Here is a 16,893-nt window from a genome sequence, read left to right as displayed (position 1 = left end):
TGCGAGCAAAAATAAAAGGCTAAACTACTGATAGCATACAAGTCTAAACTAACGACATCTGTGGCATTGTGCTGTGTGATAAAACTGCACATTTTAGAGTGGCCTTTTATTGTGGCCAGCCTAAGGCACACCTGTGCAATAATCATACTGTCTCATCAGCATCTTGATATGCCACACCTGTGAGGTGGATGGATTATCTCGGCAAAGGAGAAGTGCTCACTAACACAGATTTAGACAGATTTGTGAACAATATTTGAGAGAAATAGGCCTTTTGTGTACATAAAAAAGTCTTAGATCTTTGAGTTCAGCTCATGAAAAATGGGGCAAAAACAAAAGTGTTGCGTTTATAATTTTGTTCAGTGTAACTTTCTGATGACCATTAAAACGCATCATCACAGTCTGTGAAAAGGGTCTGGACCTTTATAAGAAAACAGCCAAGCGACCGAACCGACATAAAAGTTATAATAGATAAATGAAATGTACTGTTTGTTACATGATTCCCAATTATTTCCATTATTTCATGATTTCTATTTAGTATTTGTACAGACTTTACATTTTTATTTCAATGTTGTAATTAGCAGTTTGTTTAATTTTACATGACACCATAATTAGTTTCTTAAGGGCAGTGCCTATATTATGATAGACTACACAAAATTATCATTTTATTTTCAACTTTATTTTTAAATCATTATTATTATATTATTAACTGTCCCTGGTTCATTAGCTACTCTTGTAAGAAAGTAGCGGTGGCTGGAACAGACTTTAAGTATCACCTCCACTTAAAAAGATGCTCTCTAATCCTATTTACATTAAATAAGCATGCTCCCGATCAGATTTGAGCTTACGGGCCTGTTGCTATGACAGCAACTCCAGGATGAGTTTCAAAAAACCTAACAATCCTGGATCCCAAGGTGTAAATGCCCTCCGAAACGGGATCTGATTGGTTGAATGGAATGTTGTTCCAGGATCAACAAAGATGTTGATCCAGGAACATGTTGAAATCATGTTCAGTAGATGAGTATCTCTTCAAGTCCGTGTAATGCAATATTAGGTGTAAGTTTTTTTTTAAACGTGATGGAGCATTGGAGCGAAATGTGCACGACGCATCGTATTTTGCGTTTTGCAAAAATGTTGCCACAGGTACGTTTTTCGAATGAGCCTGGGCTGGAAAAAATGTGTTATTAACCACCCAGCCAACTGCCAAGTAAATAAAATAAGTCATTGTTAAGCTACATTTGAAATTGAAAAAATAAAAAAGATATTCATCATTGTTAAATGGAAGAAATGAGGAAGCTGATTGGCCATTGAAACTGCACATGCCACATAGAACCAGGTGTGTGAGATTACCAGCATGCAGAGAGATCTTTGTTAGCAGTGGATGTGCTTCTCCTACCCAAGTTGGTGTTTTTGATGGTTATAAAACCAAAGAAGAAAGATTGTTAACCTGCACGGTTGTGATGATGGAGTAAACTACATGCTGAGTTTGTTCAAAGACTGCAGGGAAAAGCCACAATGTGTTCATCAAATTTGAGATGCTACTGGTAGGACAAAGACTAATTTTCTTTAGTGACTACAGATGTTTTGCATGTTTGGAAGTTGTTTGTTGATGCTAGCAGTTTTAGCATCTAACATGCTAACTGGCCATGTGCACTAAGAGCATTTGATTTTACATTGCTGTTAAGTTGTAAACAGCATGTAAACTGTAGTATTTTTACAGTAGTATTTTAACAATGTTGTTTGTACTTTAAATATCCTTGAATGTACATTGATCTCAATGCTATGTGTAGTGACTCATATATTTGTATATTTGTCCTGTATAGGTTATTAAGCTAACCATCTGAAATAATCATTGAAAACAAGTAGAAGATCAAGTCATTGCTTAAAGATTTTCAATAAATTGCTAAGATGATGAAGAATCAGATGTTTTGAGTTATTCCATGCACCCGCTAAAGTGGATTGAAGCCTTTTTTCAAGTTTGGGCAGACATTGAGGGAAAGAAACCCTGATAACTTGACAGTCATCAAAATCTTAAAAATTAAAAAATAAGCAGTGTTCTCTGATCTAAAACGCTGGGGGCATGTCCGCTATCGCACGAAAGCTGCCACCTCTCTCAATCATCAAATATCGCTACATCCTGATGCATATAAACAAAAGAATCACTTTAGAGGGTTGCAAAATTTAGTAGAGTTACTGTGGACTACCTACTATAATTATAACATAAGCACACAAGGCAACTTATACTCATTGGTGAGCATGTACTGCCGATGATGGCACCAGATGTTGGCGGGACGGGAGGATGAAGGCCGGGGGAGGAGATAATCGGTTCGGCCCCATTCACCAGTAACAGCGGATTATCAGTGAATCCCATTTGTCTCCGATAAAGGTTTATAAAACTATCTGGTGTAAAATGTTTAAGCTCTAAATTTGGCCCGAACCCAGAGTACTCCCCTATCCCTGATTGGGAAAGGGAATATTTAAGAGTGAGGAGTTGGGTGGTGGAGGGATGCTGGAAAACTGTCATGGGATAGAGGCAGTTTGGCTATATACCTTCTCTCGTGCTAATTAGGTTGATTATCTTAACGTGCTCCTCCTGAAATTTGGAAATCTTTTAACCAATAATCAATTGGCATTCTCACCTAAATTCAAGGTCGTGATAAAATGGAGTTTGTATAAATTACTTACCTTCACCCACTCTACTGGAAACCGTTGTTGGGCCGACTGGCAGTATGTAAATAACACTTGTACAAAGTCCATTGTAACATTAAGGGCTTATCATTGGAAGACCATGTTTTCCATGTGATAGGCAGAAGAGGCTGTCAAGAAAATACTTGCATTTGATCAAATGTTGAATGAATGAATGACTGAGGCATTTATATAGCACTTGCATATGTACTACTGTTCACCCAAAGCACTGGACAATCATATCAGGGGATCTCTCCTCAACCACCACCAGTGTGCAGCATCCACTTGGATGATGCAATGGCAGCCACAGTACAACGGCGCCAGTGCGCTCACCACACACCAGCTTTAGGTGGAGAGGAGAGAGAGTGATTGAGCCCAATCAATGGATGGGGATTATTAGGAGGCCATGATTGGTAAGGGCCAATGGAGGAAATTTGGCCGTTTAGGAATTTAGGCCAATTTGGCCTACATCCCTACTCTTTACGAGAAGTGCCATGGGATTTTTAATGACCACAGAGAGTCAGGACCTCGGTTTAACATCTCATCCAAAAGACGGTGCTTGTTACAGTATATTGTCTCCATCACTATACTGGGGTGTTAGGACCTACACAGACCACAGGGTGAGCACCCCCTGCTGGCCTCACTAACACATTAAAAATGTCATCGTGTCCTTGTAAACAAAAGGTATGAGCAGCACAGCAGAATCCAAATCAAGAGGATGGAGGCGGAAAAGAAACAAGATGCTGTGGATGTCCTCTTGGAACTGTCTTCAGGAGAGCCTGTGCCACAACAGTGTTTCAGCAATCACTGCAAAGATGCTATTGCAAAGCTACAGCAGGAGTGTGATAACCTCAGGGAGGAAAACCGCAGGCTGAAAACCAAATTAGGAACATTGGACGAACAGGCTTTTGCAAATGACGATGAAAAAGTGAAAGCACTGACTGGACTCCCCACGTTTGCCAAGCTGCAAGTAGTTTTATATAGTGTTATTTCATGTCTTCCGACACACGCAACCCTCTCTCCTTTCCAACAACTTCTTTTAACTCTTATGAGGATGAAAATGAACCTGTCCCTTGCTCTACTTAGTGTTCTCTTCCAAATTTCGATAGCGACAGCAAGCAGAACTTTTAGAACTACCCTTGACATGCTACATGCAAAGCTTGTCCCATCATTTTTATTTTGGCCACAGAGAGAAGAGCTTCGGCTGTCAATGCCCATGATATTTAGACAAACTTACCCTAGATGTCCCTGCATAATTGATTGTTTCGAAATTTTTATAGAAAAACCCAAAGACTTAGAAGCAAGAGCACAAACATATTCGACCTATAAACATCATCACACCATGAAATACCTAATAGGCATATCCCCACAAGGAACAGTCATATTCATATCTAAGGGATGGGGAGGCAGAACATCAGACAAACGTGTTTCTGGAATGCATCAGTGCAGGTGATGTAATACTGGCCGATCGAGGGTTTAACGTGGCAGAATCCATTAGCTTGTATAATGCTGAGCTGAAGATCCCAGCTTTCACTAAAGGAAGGAAACAATTGAGCCCAGTAGAGCTGGAGTCCACACGTGGACTTGCCGCAGTAAGAGTCCATGTAGAGAGAGTTATCGGTGAAACAAGAAACCGATACAATATACTACAAAGTACTATTGGTATCCAGATGTGTGAAGCTGAACACCCCAAAGGGTTAACAGTTTTAGACAAAGTAATCCATGTGCGTTGTGACCTTAAAAATGTGGCACCCTCAATTATTCCTTCTGGTTAAACACTACATTAATACAATGTAAATATACAATGATTTATTTATACAAACACACACTGTAAATAATAATAACGATATGACATTTTATATATTACAATAATACATGTATTACATTTTCACTTTAAATTCCTGTGTACATTGTATTTATTTGTATTCATCTGTTTTATTTATCTATGTATGTGTATTTTATTTATTTATTGAATAAATCTGTATTTGTCTGTCTAACAGTATGATTTCGTTTGTTTTCTTTGTGCACCCTTGCATTTTGCCAATTCCTGTTTGCAGACACTGCACTTCCAGTTCAAAACACTAACATCAGTAGTCTGCAAACAACTTATGTGCATGTACAGTCTCTTACAGATTCCTGATGTACACTCTATTTTGTCATCAGTATCCAGAACAGGCACACCACAGTAACAGCCTTCAGATGATTTGGTGGCATCATGTGATATTGCTTGAACAGGTGCTGTACATTTTTTTGCCAATAGCTCAGGAATGACACATGTTTGGATAAAAGTATGAACCTTTCCACGCACAGTTTCAAAGAAGACTGTATCCAGTATAATTCTCTCAATGTGCACTTCTCCTTTGCCATCTATCCCTGGTCCCCAAACAACAAAATCACAGTAGCTCGCCTCTGCTAAGTGAATTTGTGTCTGCACTTGGTAAAAGTACTGGTGGTCCTTCTTTAGTGAAACTTTACCCTCTACCTCGTGGAGACAAAATGTGCCATCCTGTTTCATTTTGTCAAGTAAACTGCTGTTCTCAAGACTACTTGGTGCCTTCACTTCTAACACACCCATCCCATGGCAGTCACACGTTACCATGCCATCTGGGGATGCCCCTAACCATGGGTATTTAGGATTAATGACCAGCCCTGCCCTCCTGACATTGAGGTTGGTGTGGTGTTCCTCCATGATCTTGGAGTACTCCTCCACTGCCCTTCCCTCATGTTCTATGCCCCATCTGAAACAAACAATATTGAATTTTCAAAAATGATAGATTATGATAACCTTCATAATGTATCATTATAGTAAAGAAAACGGAAAGCCCTCAACTATTTTTTGTGGAAGTTATTTGATTGTTAATTGAAGGCATTGTGTAGTACCTGAGAGAATGTGGTGTGTTTCGAGCTTTGTAGGCCATGGGGTAGCAAAGCTTTTTCAGCAGGGACACAGCTGGTTTTTCTAAGCTAGTGTGGTAGGCTGCTCGGATGTTACATGCAGTGACCCTTCTTGCTTTCTGGTCGTACCACATAGTGGATTTGGATTGAAGTCTTGTCTCGCTTTCTATTGCACAGCACTAAAATGATAAAAGCTGTGTGAAATTCATGTAGCAAATCACCAGTAATACATTTACATTTTGACAATTTTGTGAAAACTTTGATCCTGCACTCAAAATGTCCTTTTCCTAAGACATCACTGACATACATACATAAACCACACTCACTGATGTATAAATAAAGTACCTGTTCCTTTGTTATGCTCAAGCCTGCAAAGACCTCTTCACTCTTTGAGAACAGTTCTGTGTGTGAGAGTGCCCTGTTCAATGGCATGTACATTTTGCTAAGGGATTTAGGAATATTCATTTGTACAGCCCGAGGTATATATCTCTGTGCATGGCCAGGAACTAAAGCTAGAATGGCACTCCTTACTGGTTCCTTCTCACTCTTCTCGGAAAGGTGTAGCATGTTGTACAGTGCTGCACGTTCAGCAAGAGTTGGAAGTGGAATTTTAGCAGGGGGAAGGTCACCACACCCATCTGCTGCTCTCTTTCTCTGGACCTTAGAAAAAACTATCTGGCTCCCCTCTACACACTCTATTTTTCTACAGGCTGCTATACTAGGCTCATTCCATGTACAGGCCTCGTCAGTGGAAGTAGTGCCGCGCAGTTTGTTGACTGCTGCCTGCACTGTGTACAGAATGGCACCTACATGTGAGCACACTTCACCTAACCCGGCCATACAGGTGCAGTGGCCAAATCGAACCAGTCCCTCCTTTTCCACAGCAACCCAAGCTGTCAGAGGCAGTTCATTCAAGCTGTAGGAATGATGTACCTAACATAGAAAAAAGGTTTTAGTTAGATAAAGTCTATCATTCACAAGCACAGTAGCCTACCACGGATATTTTTTCAAGCTACACATTTCTTTCCTTGTTTAATTAGGCTACCATATATGTTTACATGTGGCATCATGTGGGTAGACAAATCAGACGAACTGCAAGTTATGCATCCAGCTGGGTTCACTTCAGTGACAGTCATAAATTCTCCTGTCATAGAGACAGTTGACGTGCATTTAGACTGATGATTCGCTGATGTTATGTTTCATGTCAATCGTGTAATCTTAACATAAACGTGCTTACACGTTCACCAGTAGGTGGCGAGAACCCGTTCATCTGTATGTGATTTGATATGATATGAAAAGAAGAATACATGGAGAATGAATGACACGTTACTGTTGTACTGCGTCTACTTATTACTTACTTACAGTTACTTTGAATGCATACTATCATACACTTATTACTACTACATTACAACCTAACAGATTGCTGACAGGATTATACGCATTTTGCTGCCCCAGCTGCTCTTGTCTGTTGTCTGATGCTATGTGGAGTGGATAAGCAGGTAGGCTACAATGTTTGACATCCTGCTAGCCATATATGATACAGTTGGCATAAGGTTTTTTTTTTTTTTAAACTTATCAAGCTGTCATTCGCCGGCAGGCAGGGTGTACATATTCAGATGAAGACTTCATCACACGATGGAACAAATGTCACTTTGTGTATAGGTACAAACATACATGCAAACATTAGCAAACGGGTAACGTAGTAACACTCACCTTTGCTTTGATTATGAAAATATTCCTGTTTTTCACCTCCCATACGACAAGCGTTGTTAACCCATCCACTCTTGAAAAAAAGATAGCTATCTGTACATTTGTAGGCTTTCATTTTTTGTGCGGTGTAAGATGACGGATTCTCTATATGTAAATATCTCCAAACTCCAAGTCTGGTAGAGACTTTGGCAGCTTCAAAGCAATGAAAACATCAGCGGGTGCTGTGTATGGATCACACGTTCCGAGTATGTTAATCTTTTCTTGATATCTAATTTTAGCATTTGGTGACATATGGTCTAAATAGTTAATTGATTGTAGTATTGGAAATTTGCAAGGCTGCAATTCCCCTAGCTGGCCACTGTTCGTCGCCATTTTGTCAGCGTTTGTTGCCCGCCAGGTATCCATGGTAGTCACGTGACTGCAAAGTGTGAATTTAAATCGATTGATGGACATCGCAATGTTATTGTACATATATCTCATTTAGCATTGCATTAGCAACCCCCACCCAGGACTCTGGTTAAGCTCCTTCAGCATCAGGACTCTGGTTCAGCTCCTCCAGCATCAGGACTCTGGTTCAGCTCCTCCAGCATCAGGACTCTGGTTCAGCTCTTCCAGCATCAGGACTCTGGTTCAGCTCTTCCAGCATCAGGACTCTGGTTCAGCTCTTCAAGCATCAGGACTCTGGTTCAGCTCCTTCAGCATCAGACTCTGGTTTCAGCTCCTCCAGCATCAGGACTCTGGTTTCAGCTCCTCCAGCATCAGGACTCTGGTTCAGCTCCTCCAGCATCAGGACTCTGGTTCAGCTCTTCAAGCATCAGGACTCTGGTTCAGCTCCTCCAGCATCAGGACTCTGGTTTCAGCTCCTCCAGCATCAGGACTCTGGTTCAGCTCCTCCAGCATCAGGACTCTGGTTCAGCTCTTCCGGCATCAGGACTCTGGTTCAGCTCTTCCAGCATCAGGACTCTGGTTCAGCTCCTTCAGCATCAGGACACTGGTTTCAGCTCCTCCAGCATCAGGACTCTGGTTTCAGCTCCTCCAGCATCAGGACTCTGGTTTCAGCTCCTCCAGCATCAGGACTCTGGTTCAGCTCCTTCAGCATCAGGACTCTGGTTCAGCTCCTTCAGCATCAGGACTCTGGTTCAGCTCTTCCAGCATCAGGACTCTGGTTCAGCTCCTTCAGCATCAGGACTCTGGTTCAGCTCTTCCGGCATCAGGACTCTGGTTCAGCTCTTCCAGCATCAGGACTCTGGTTCAGCTCCTTCAGCATCAGGACACTGGTTTCAGCTCCTCCAGCATCAGGACTCTGGTTTCAGCTCCTTCAGCATCAGGACTCTGGTTTCAGCTCCTCCAGCATCAGGACTCTGGTTTCAGCTCCTCCAGCATCAGGACTCTGGTTTCAGCTCCTCCAGCATCAGGACTCTGGTTCAGCTCTTCCGGCATCAGGACTCTGGTTCAGCTTCTCCAGCATCAGGACTCTGGTTCAGCTCCTCCAGCATCAGGACTCTGGTTCAGCTCCTCCAGCATCAGGACTCTGGTTCAGCTCCTCCAGCATCAGGACTCTGGTTCAGCTCCTCCAGCATCAGGACTCTGGTTCAGCTCTTCCGGCATCAGGACTCTGGTTCAGCTCTTCCAGCATCAGGACTCTGGTTCAGCTCCTTCAGCATCAGGACACTGGTTTCAGCTCCTCCAGCATCAGGACTCTGGTTTCAGCTCCTTCAGCATCAGGACTCTGGTTTCAGCTCCTCCAGCATCAGGACTCTGGTTTCAGCTCCTCCAGCATCAGGACTCTGGTTTCAGCTCCTCCAGCATCAGGACTCTGGTTCAGCTCCTCCAGCATCAGGACTCTGGTTCAGCTCCTCCAGCATCAGGACTCTGGTTCAGCTCAGCATCAGGACTCTGGTTCAGCTCCTCCAGCATCAGGACTCTGGTTCAGCTCCTCCAGCATCAGGACTCTGGTTCAGCTCCTTCAGCATCAGGACTCTGGTTTCAGTTCCTCCAGCATCAGGACTCTGGTTTCAGCTCCTCCAGCAGAGTCCTGGTTACATTCCTGCTCAGCCTATGTGAATAATTAAAACCAATTGTCTACATTTATCCTGACAGTAAAATGCAATGAACAAAGAGTCATTCAGAGAGGTGTGTTGGGATTGGCCACCTGTGCAGTGTAATCAGGGATGATGCTCAATGTCCTATAAGCTGGGACGGTCATCCGCTGCTGCTCTAAGACACCATCTAATCAACTGACAGCAATCTGTTACGTAGAACACAGTACTTGACTTCAATAACACAAAAATTTCTCGCTCTGGCCACGATTTCTGTCTCCTCTTTGTGAACAACTGAACGTTTGCTATCTCTTGCCTGCAGACAGGTGACTAGGGAAGCGCAGTCTGCGAACCCTCCATGTGCTTCTGAAAGGTAAAGAACCGCACAGGAGGTTATAGAGCGTCACACCCAGAGACCAAACAGTAGCTGGTCCCCCACGATAACTGTGGGAATGAAACCACTCAGGAGGGGTGTATGAAAGAGTGCCTGAGAGACCCAAGAAGAGGAAGAAATCAGCTGAAAAGGTTCTGGTCAAAAACAAAGACCCCTATATGTTGATTACAAACATATCCACGTATAAGAACATCCACCTGCAAACGATTTGTACTCCAAGTCCTTCAGCAGGGGTGCTTCTCAATATCCCTCCTCGTCTCCTCGCTCCTCCGTCTTCCATCCTATGACCCGGAAACCGATCGAGCTTAGCCATCTTGAAGGACATCTCAATTCTCTAATTGCACCTCGAGGATCGAGGAGTGAGGAGGCTTCCAGAGGAGTCATGAGCGAGGATGCACAGGTGTATCCTATGCGGAAGTGTTTTATCGACTAAACGTGAGGCACGTATAAATTCTCCTCCCTCTTCACATCGGTCACAATCATTTTAATTTATACTTTACCTTTGCAGTTTATATAAACCACACATCTCACATATTTCAACAGGGTATCTTGCTTTATTATCATTTATTATGAATTTCTTAAATAACCAAACTTCAACAACATAGGGGCAGATCCTTTGAGCACTGCTGATGACGCTATGAAGTGACGTTCGAGTGATTAGTATTTCAATGTATAAAAAAAGCTTTCATTCGATTCCTCCGTCCTCATTTTTTTCCTTGCAGCCTTCCCTCGCATCCTACAGGGGGTGGAGCTGAGACGCGAGGAAAGGAAGCGAGGAAAGGTAACGAGGATGCACAAATATGAATTGAGAAGCACCCCAGGTGTCCACAGCCAAAGTCCAGCAGCTTGATCTTGTGTGAATCTGTGCAAATGAGCAGGTTTTGTGGCTTGACGTCCTGATGGAAAATCCCACGGCTCTCGCAGTGTTTGAGAGCGTTGCACCAGCACTTTCTTGGCCTGGCTCTCATCCAGACTGCCATTCCCCTCACAGAATCTGTGCAGATCTGGGCGTTCCAGATCATGACGTAGCGGCTGGGATAGTCAAACCAGTCCACGAGCTGCAGGACATTGGGGAAGGCAGGAGCTGAATTGACCCGGGTCATCAATGACACCTCCAGCGGCAGCAGACCCTGACCTAAAGTCCTGCACGGGTGCGGGTACCGACGGGTGACCCGCAAATTTTGCTCAAACGGGTGAAAAATATCCAACTGTGTCGGTTACGGGTGCAGGTCGGGTCGGACACGGGGGAAACACGGGTCTAAACACCGGTTTAAAACAATCACATGCAAACGTTAAAATATATATATATAGGAACACATCTACAAAAATATGCCTGTATTTCAAGTTGATAAAATAATTTAAAATCCACATCAGTTTATTTGTGCCCACGCGCCACGCCCTCCCAGGATCTATAACGTTACCTAGGCTAGTTTCACTTTTAAAAATTCATTTTTTTTTTTTTTTGGTTAAAAATTCATTTTAACCGCGTCAAAAATCAAGTCCCGTGTTTGAGAGAAATTTGGAGTTATCTGAAGGAAACAATATTGTGAAAGGCTTTGCTGCATGCATTTTCGTGTTGGATAGCCGCAAATGTGGAACTTCATCGCCGAGGAAGCACGCAGGAACTGGGGTAACAAACCAAGCAGTTCTACGAACAGTATTTTTCAAATTTAACACTGTTAAGTATGTGTGGTGTGCAGGGCGTGTTTAAACCCAAAATTGTCAGATGTAGGCTAGACGAAATTGCGTGGCATATAGCCTAGTGTTGTAGCCGCGTCTGTTTGATTGGTACTCAGTTTTGTTAGTTTAGTTTTGCCTTTTGACAGCTTCGGCTGAAGTTGTCCTTGTCTTAATTGTCGTGTAATAACTTCTGTATGACCTGGCGATAAACATTTATGTAAGTGTGTCTATAATGTGATTGGCTTAACTGATTTTATTTCGGGTTCTATTTTAAGCGGGTCGGGTCGGGTGCGTATTTTAATTAGTGCTGCTGTCGGAAAACGGGTCGGATGCGGTTCTAAGTACTGCGGGTACGGGCGGGTGCGGATTTACAAAATCGGACCCGTCCAGGACTCTGCCCTGACCATCCTGCAGTGGCAGAAGAGGACATAATATTCTTTAATTATCATTGGAGGGCTAAATGCCGATGCAAACCAATAAGACATCAAACAGCCACAACAAATTCAAGATAAACGTACAACTTCCATCTCCTCGTGCTCCTCGTCTTTAGAGACATACTTGATAGCAACCTGCAGACAGATAAACCACAGTAAATGACACCTGCTAATTTTGACAATAACCTCATGTCCTGTATAGATTACGGGCTATGCCACAGTGTCATAAATAAGGGCTGTTGAATAAATGTATTACTGGCAATCCATCAGAGCTGTGGGTCCCAGCATACACCGAGCCAAATCCCCGTTGACCCAGCAATGGGCCCTTTATATACTCTTCTGCAACATATGATGACTAGAAATGTCTTCAAGTGAAAACATGTTACTAAAATTCTAAAAGAATGTTACTTTAGATCAATCAGTGAATTCACATTTTCATTTGGAAAACATGTTTTAAGAATAAGCCTGACCTTCACGAGAGCGTTTGGCGGGTCTCTCGTATGAAGTAGTGGGATCTTTATCTTCCGAGCTGGGCCACTTCCGCTTTCTTCTGAGGCGACGCAGAAGGCAGAGGAGCGATATAGCCAGACTCCATGGATGGGTTGGTTGTGACAGTGTTTTCTGAATGTGATCACCAAAGCCCAACCTCAAAAACTCCTGACCAACCATCTGGGTGGAAGCAGCACTGGATCCGGAGCGGCCTGAGGCTGAAATACAATCTATTTTACACAGTTTTACATTGTTCTTGTTATTTTTTAACACCATTATTATAACACAGAAATGTTGAGTGCTTGATTCTGATTGGCCATTTTAAGATATAGTTCCAGGTCTGTCAACCGCAATACAGTTCCCTTAGCCTGGGAAAACCCAGACAACGTCCGGCAAATTTAGATTTGCTCTGCAAGTAGTCTGGCAAAGAGCTCATTCAAGCCTATTTCTAATCCGTCGAAATCGTGGCACCAATTAGAAACGTTGGGGCGGGCTTTACACAATGACGATCGCTCTGATTGGTTTTAGGTCTATCCAATTGCGCCCAGAGGCATTTGAGCGAAGTCCGTTCAACTTTTAAATGCATTATTATATTCAAATTGCAAACGCATGAGGACAGTCTCCATGAAAGACCCACTGGCAGATGAACATGCTACTACATTTCTCTCCGAAACGGTAGGAAATTAAATTAGATTTAATAGAGATGATGATGACAAGATGATTGACAGGGCAGTTTACGTGACAGGATGCACGCGACAGATCCATCCGATAAAGATGACTAAGTAGTATGTCCCAAAGCTTGCCTACTTTTTTGCTACACATTCAAAAGTAAATACATTTTCTTCACAAAAAGAGTACATATTTTTATGGCGTAGTGTAGAATTGGGACGTAGCATATGGCTTTACACGATGACGATCGCTCTGATTGGTTTTAGGTCTATCCAATTGCGCCCAGAGGCATTTGAGCGACGTCCGTTGGTGACGCCCCTTTGGAAATGAGTTATTAATGAAGCTTTGCCAGACCATAACTCAGTTACTACTGAGAATGGTCTGGTTTTAACCAGGCTACAGTTCCCTATCATTTCGCCAAATTATTTCAGTTATTTCAAAGGTCCTTACAGCCTACAACTAAAATGGACCAAAACCAAGAAAGACACGTGACCAAGAAAACAATTATGACAAACAATAGTATAAAAAAATAACAATTTGCATGTTCTTCCAATGAAATTACATTTTATCATATATGGGAAGCTGTCACACTCTTTCTTGTACATAGATGGAAACGTACACAACTGTAAAGCTACATGACAAAGACATTTCTCAGTAGCAAAATGATAACGTCGCTGTTCTTGAAGCAGTTCAACTTAAAGCTTCGATATAGGCAGAGAGGCAGCTGTTGAACACTGTTGAAATGCACAGACTCAATCCATATTTCACTTTATAATCTTTTTTTTTTTTAAAGAAAAGGCATGCAGTTTTTTCATATCCAATGAGTACAATGTTTATTTAGCAGGGAAAATTTTAGATTAAATTGGTTAACTTGCACACATTTGTTCATTAGTAAATCAAACATTCTAACATCATACCATAACATCACTGTGTGTGTATGTCTCTTCCTGAGCCGTGTGTTTGTGTAATGTATCTGTGTCTCTTCCTGAGCCATGTGTGTGTGTGTGTGTGTGTGTGTGTGTGTATGTATGTGTGTCTCTTCTTGAGCCATGTGTGTGTGTCTCTTCCTGAGCCGTGTGTGTGTTTATGTATATTCCTGAGCTGTGTGTGTGTGTATGTCTCTTCCTGAGCTGTGTGTGTGTATGTCTCTTCCTGAGCCGTGTGTGTGTGTGTGTGTGTGTGTGTATGTACAGTATGTCTCTTCCTAGCCGTGTGTGTGTGTATGTATAAATGTATGTATGTCTCTTCCTGAGCTGTGTGTGTGTGTGTGTGTATGTATGTATGTATGTATGTCTCTTCCTGAGCCGTGTGTGTGTACTTTCAAGATAAAGGTGTGTTGAAGACAGATTTGACTTCCAAAGAAACAGAACTAGAGGCTTCGCTACTCGTAAAGCCTGTAAAAATGAGACTGTTTATGAAATGAAAGCTTTAGCGTAAGTTCTGCCAGGAAGACTCAATCAGCGCATCACGTATTACCTCACTTCTAACCAATCATGTGCTAACACTCACAGTATAAAAGATTGGTATACATTTGTCTGAGTTCGCAGATGCTGACGCTGCCAATTACCTCCATCCTCCCCAACCACCACCAAGATAGTCCCTTCCCCTTCATCCTCCCCACCACCACCAGGAAGGTCCCTTCCTTTACCTCCAGGGGGTCGGCTGCGCCCCTGCCTTCGTCTTCAGGCAGGATAGGCAGCTTCCGCTACCCTTGCATTGCGCGCTAAGGACGGGGCCTATGCCAAATAACTTTATAAATTTATGCTTGCTGGGCTGTTAATAAATATATGCTTGTTATATCAATTTATCTCCCGAGTCTTTCTGGTAGAACTGTACATTTGAAATAGGGATGCACTGGTATGAAAGTCTGGCCGATACCGATAACCGACAATTCTTTATTTTTGAAAGCCGACATGAAGGCAGATATATCTAAATCCAAATTTTTGAGAGTCTGATTACAAAAACAAAAGTCTCATTATTAAAAGCCAGGTCCCAAACATACAATTACAATGTTTTCATTATAATTTTATGTAGCCTATATGTCAGACTTGCACTGCACATGTTGCACTTACTTACTGTATTTTCCTTTTTTGAAGTGATTAAAAATCATATTTCAAGCAATTCAAAAACATGGTGAACAGTGCACATCTGAGATGTCTCAGCTGAAGGGAATTATCCATTATTTATCGGCTTTAATATATCAGCCAAATTTTCTTTTCAGGCCGATAACGATAACTTTAAAAATTAACATATATCGGCCGATACCGATATAGTAATATATTCCCAGCAAACACAGAACGTTGGCGCAACGTACCCAACCTTCTAACAACGTTTTAACAACATGGCCAAAAGGTTGCTATAACTACGTTGTGTGGTGAAGGTTGTTACAGCGTTGTCACAATGTTGACACTGAACTACCGTTCAGGGCCATTGCTTAAGGTTGTGCCGAGGGTGTCTGGACAACCACTGGACGACATGTACTCGTCACTGCCCTGAAGCGGGAAAATCAGCATTTTAAATCCCAACCACCTGTTGGGCTCATTGTGTTGTCTCGTTCTTCATCGAGCAACGATACGTGAGTATTGCGTTTAATTTAGCCTACCTCAGCTATCAAACACAACCTACAACTTTAATTTCTAATGTAATTAATGTAGCCTCGCTTGCACTGTTTAGTTTTTCATTGGATTTTTCCGCTATTTAGTCTCATTCGTTTCTTTGCTCCTCTATCGTCCGGCTTTCGGCTACTGTCTGCCATACAGAACCGGTTTTGTTCATTAAATGTTCTGATCTGCTTTTGCTTTTTATGTTTTATTTATTATACTTAAAATAAATTGGTATATTCGTTTAGCCTATTTCGTTTCTTTCTTTTTTCACAAATGTATTACTTTTGGAAGTGCAATTTGATTACCATATGCAGTTTTAAATAAGTTCAATTAACGAAACCTTCTGTCATTTTTACTCTTCAAAGTGTCCATTTGCAGGTTGATGGCCCCATTAAATAATAATATAGATAAACAAACGATAAAAAGTATATAATTATCTAACAAAATGCTAAATGGGGGATATAGCATACAAATATTGTCAGAACGTCGTCTCTCAGTTGCTGAATGTCGCGCAACAGCGTTGCTACAGCCGTCGCGTCTTACAATTCTACGTTGTTACAATGTTGCGAGCACGTAGACAGCGACGTTGCCATAGAAGAAATGCCACGTGCCACAGACGTTGCCACAACGTAAATGTGTTTGCTGGGTTGTGCATTCCTAATTTGAAATAAATATACTGTTAGCTTTTAAAGGAAGTGAAAACATTTTTAGACCCTCCCTACACATACATAAAGACACTTATATTTAGCTTGATGATCTAATTAATTTCCTCCTTATTTTCTCTCTCCTCTATTTCTGTTCAATCATCAGAACCATGTCTTGATGTGACACTGGGTCCAGACAACATTCAGAGCTTGACCTTCTGCATCAGCCATCATCACTGGAGGAACTGAAGGATATCATCTGTCACAAACTTCAGATAACACGTGGCTTGAGGTTTTTTTACTGCATATATTTTTATTATTTATATATCTTTCAGTTTTTATATTTTATTTCTTTGCTCTTCGATCTGCTTTACGCTCTCTACATTGAGCATCCTAAACAATTCCTGCACAGAAAAGTGAATGTTTCCAGCTCAAACTGAAGCAGCTGCTCCTCAAAGTTCTTTAAAGATCTAAGGCAGGGGTGCCCAACCCTGCTCCTGCCGATCGACTGACCTGTACAGTTCATCTCCAACCCTAATCAAACACACCTGCCTTTAATTTTCAAGCGATCCTGAAGACGTTAATTGGTTGCTTCAGGTGTGTTTGATTAGGGTTGGAGATAAACTGTGCAGGACAGTCGATCGGCAGGAGCAG

Source organism: Squalius cephalus (assembly GCF_949319135.1).
Source record: "Squalius cephalus genome assembly, chromosome: 15".
Lineage (NCBI taxonomy): Eukaryota > Metazoa > Chordata > Actinopteri > Cypriniformes > Leuciscidae > Squalius > Squalius cephalus.
Note: the sequence above shows the minus strand (reverse complement) of the source record.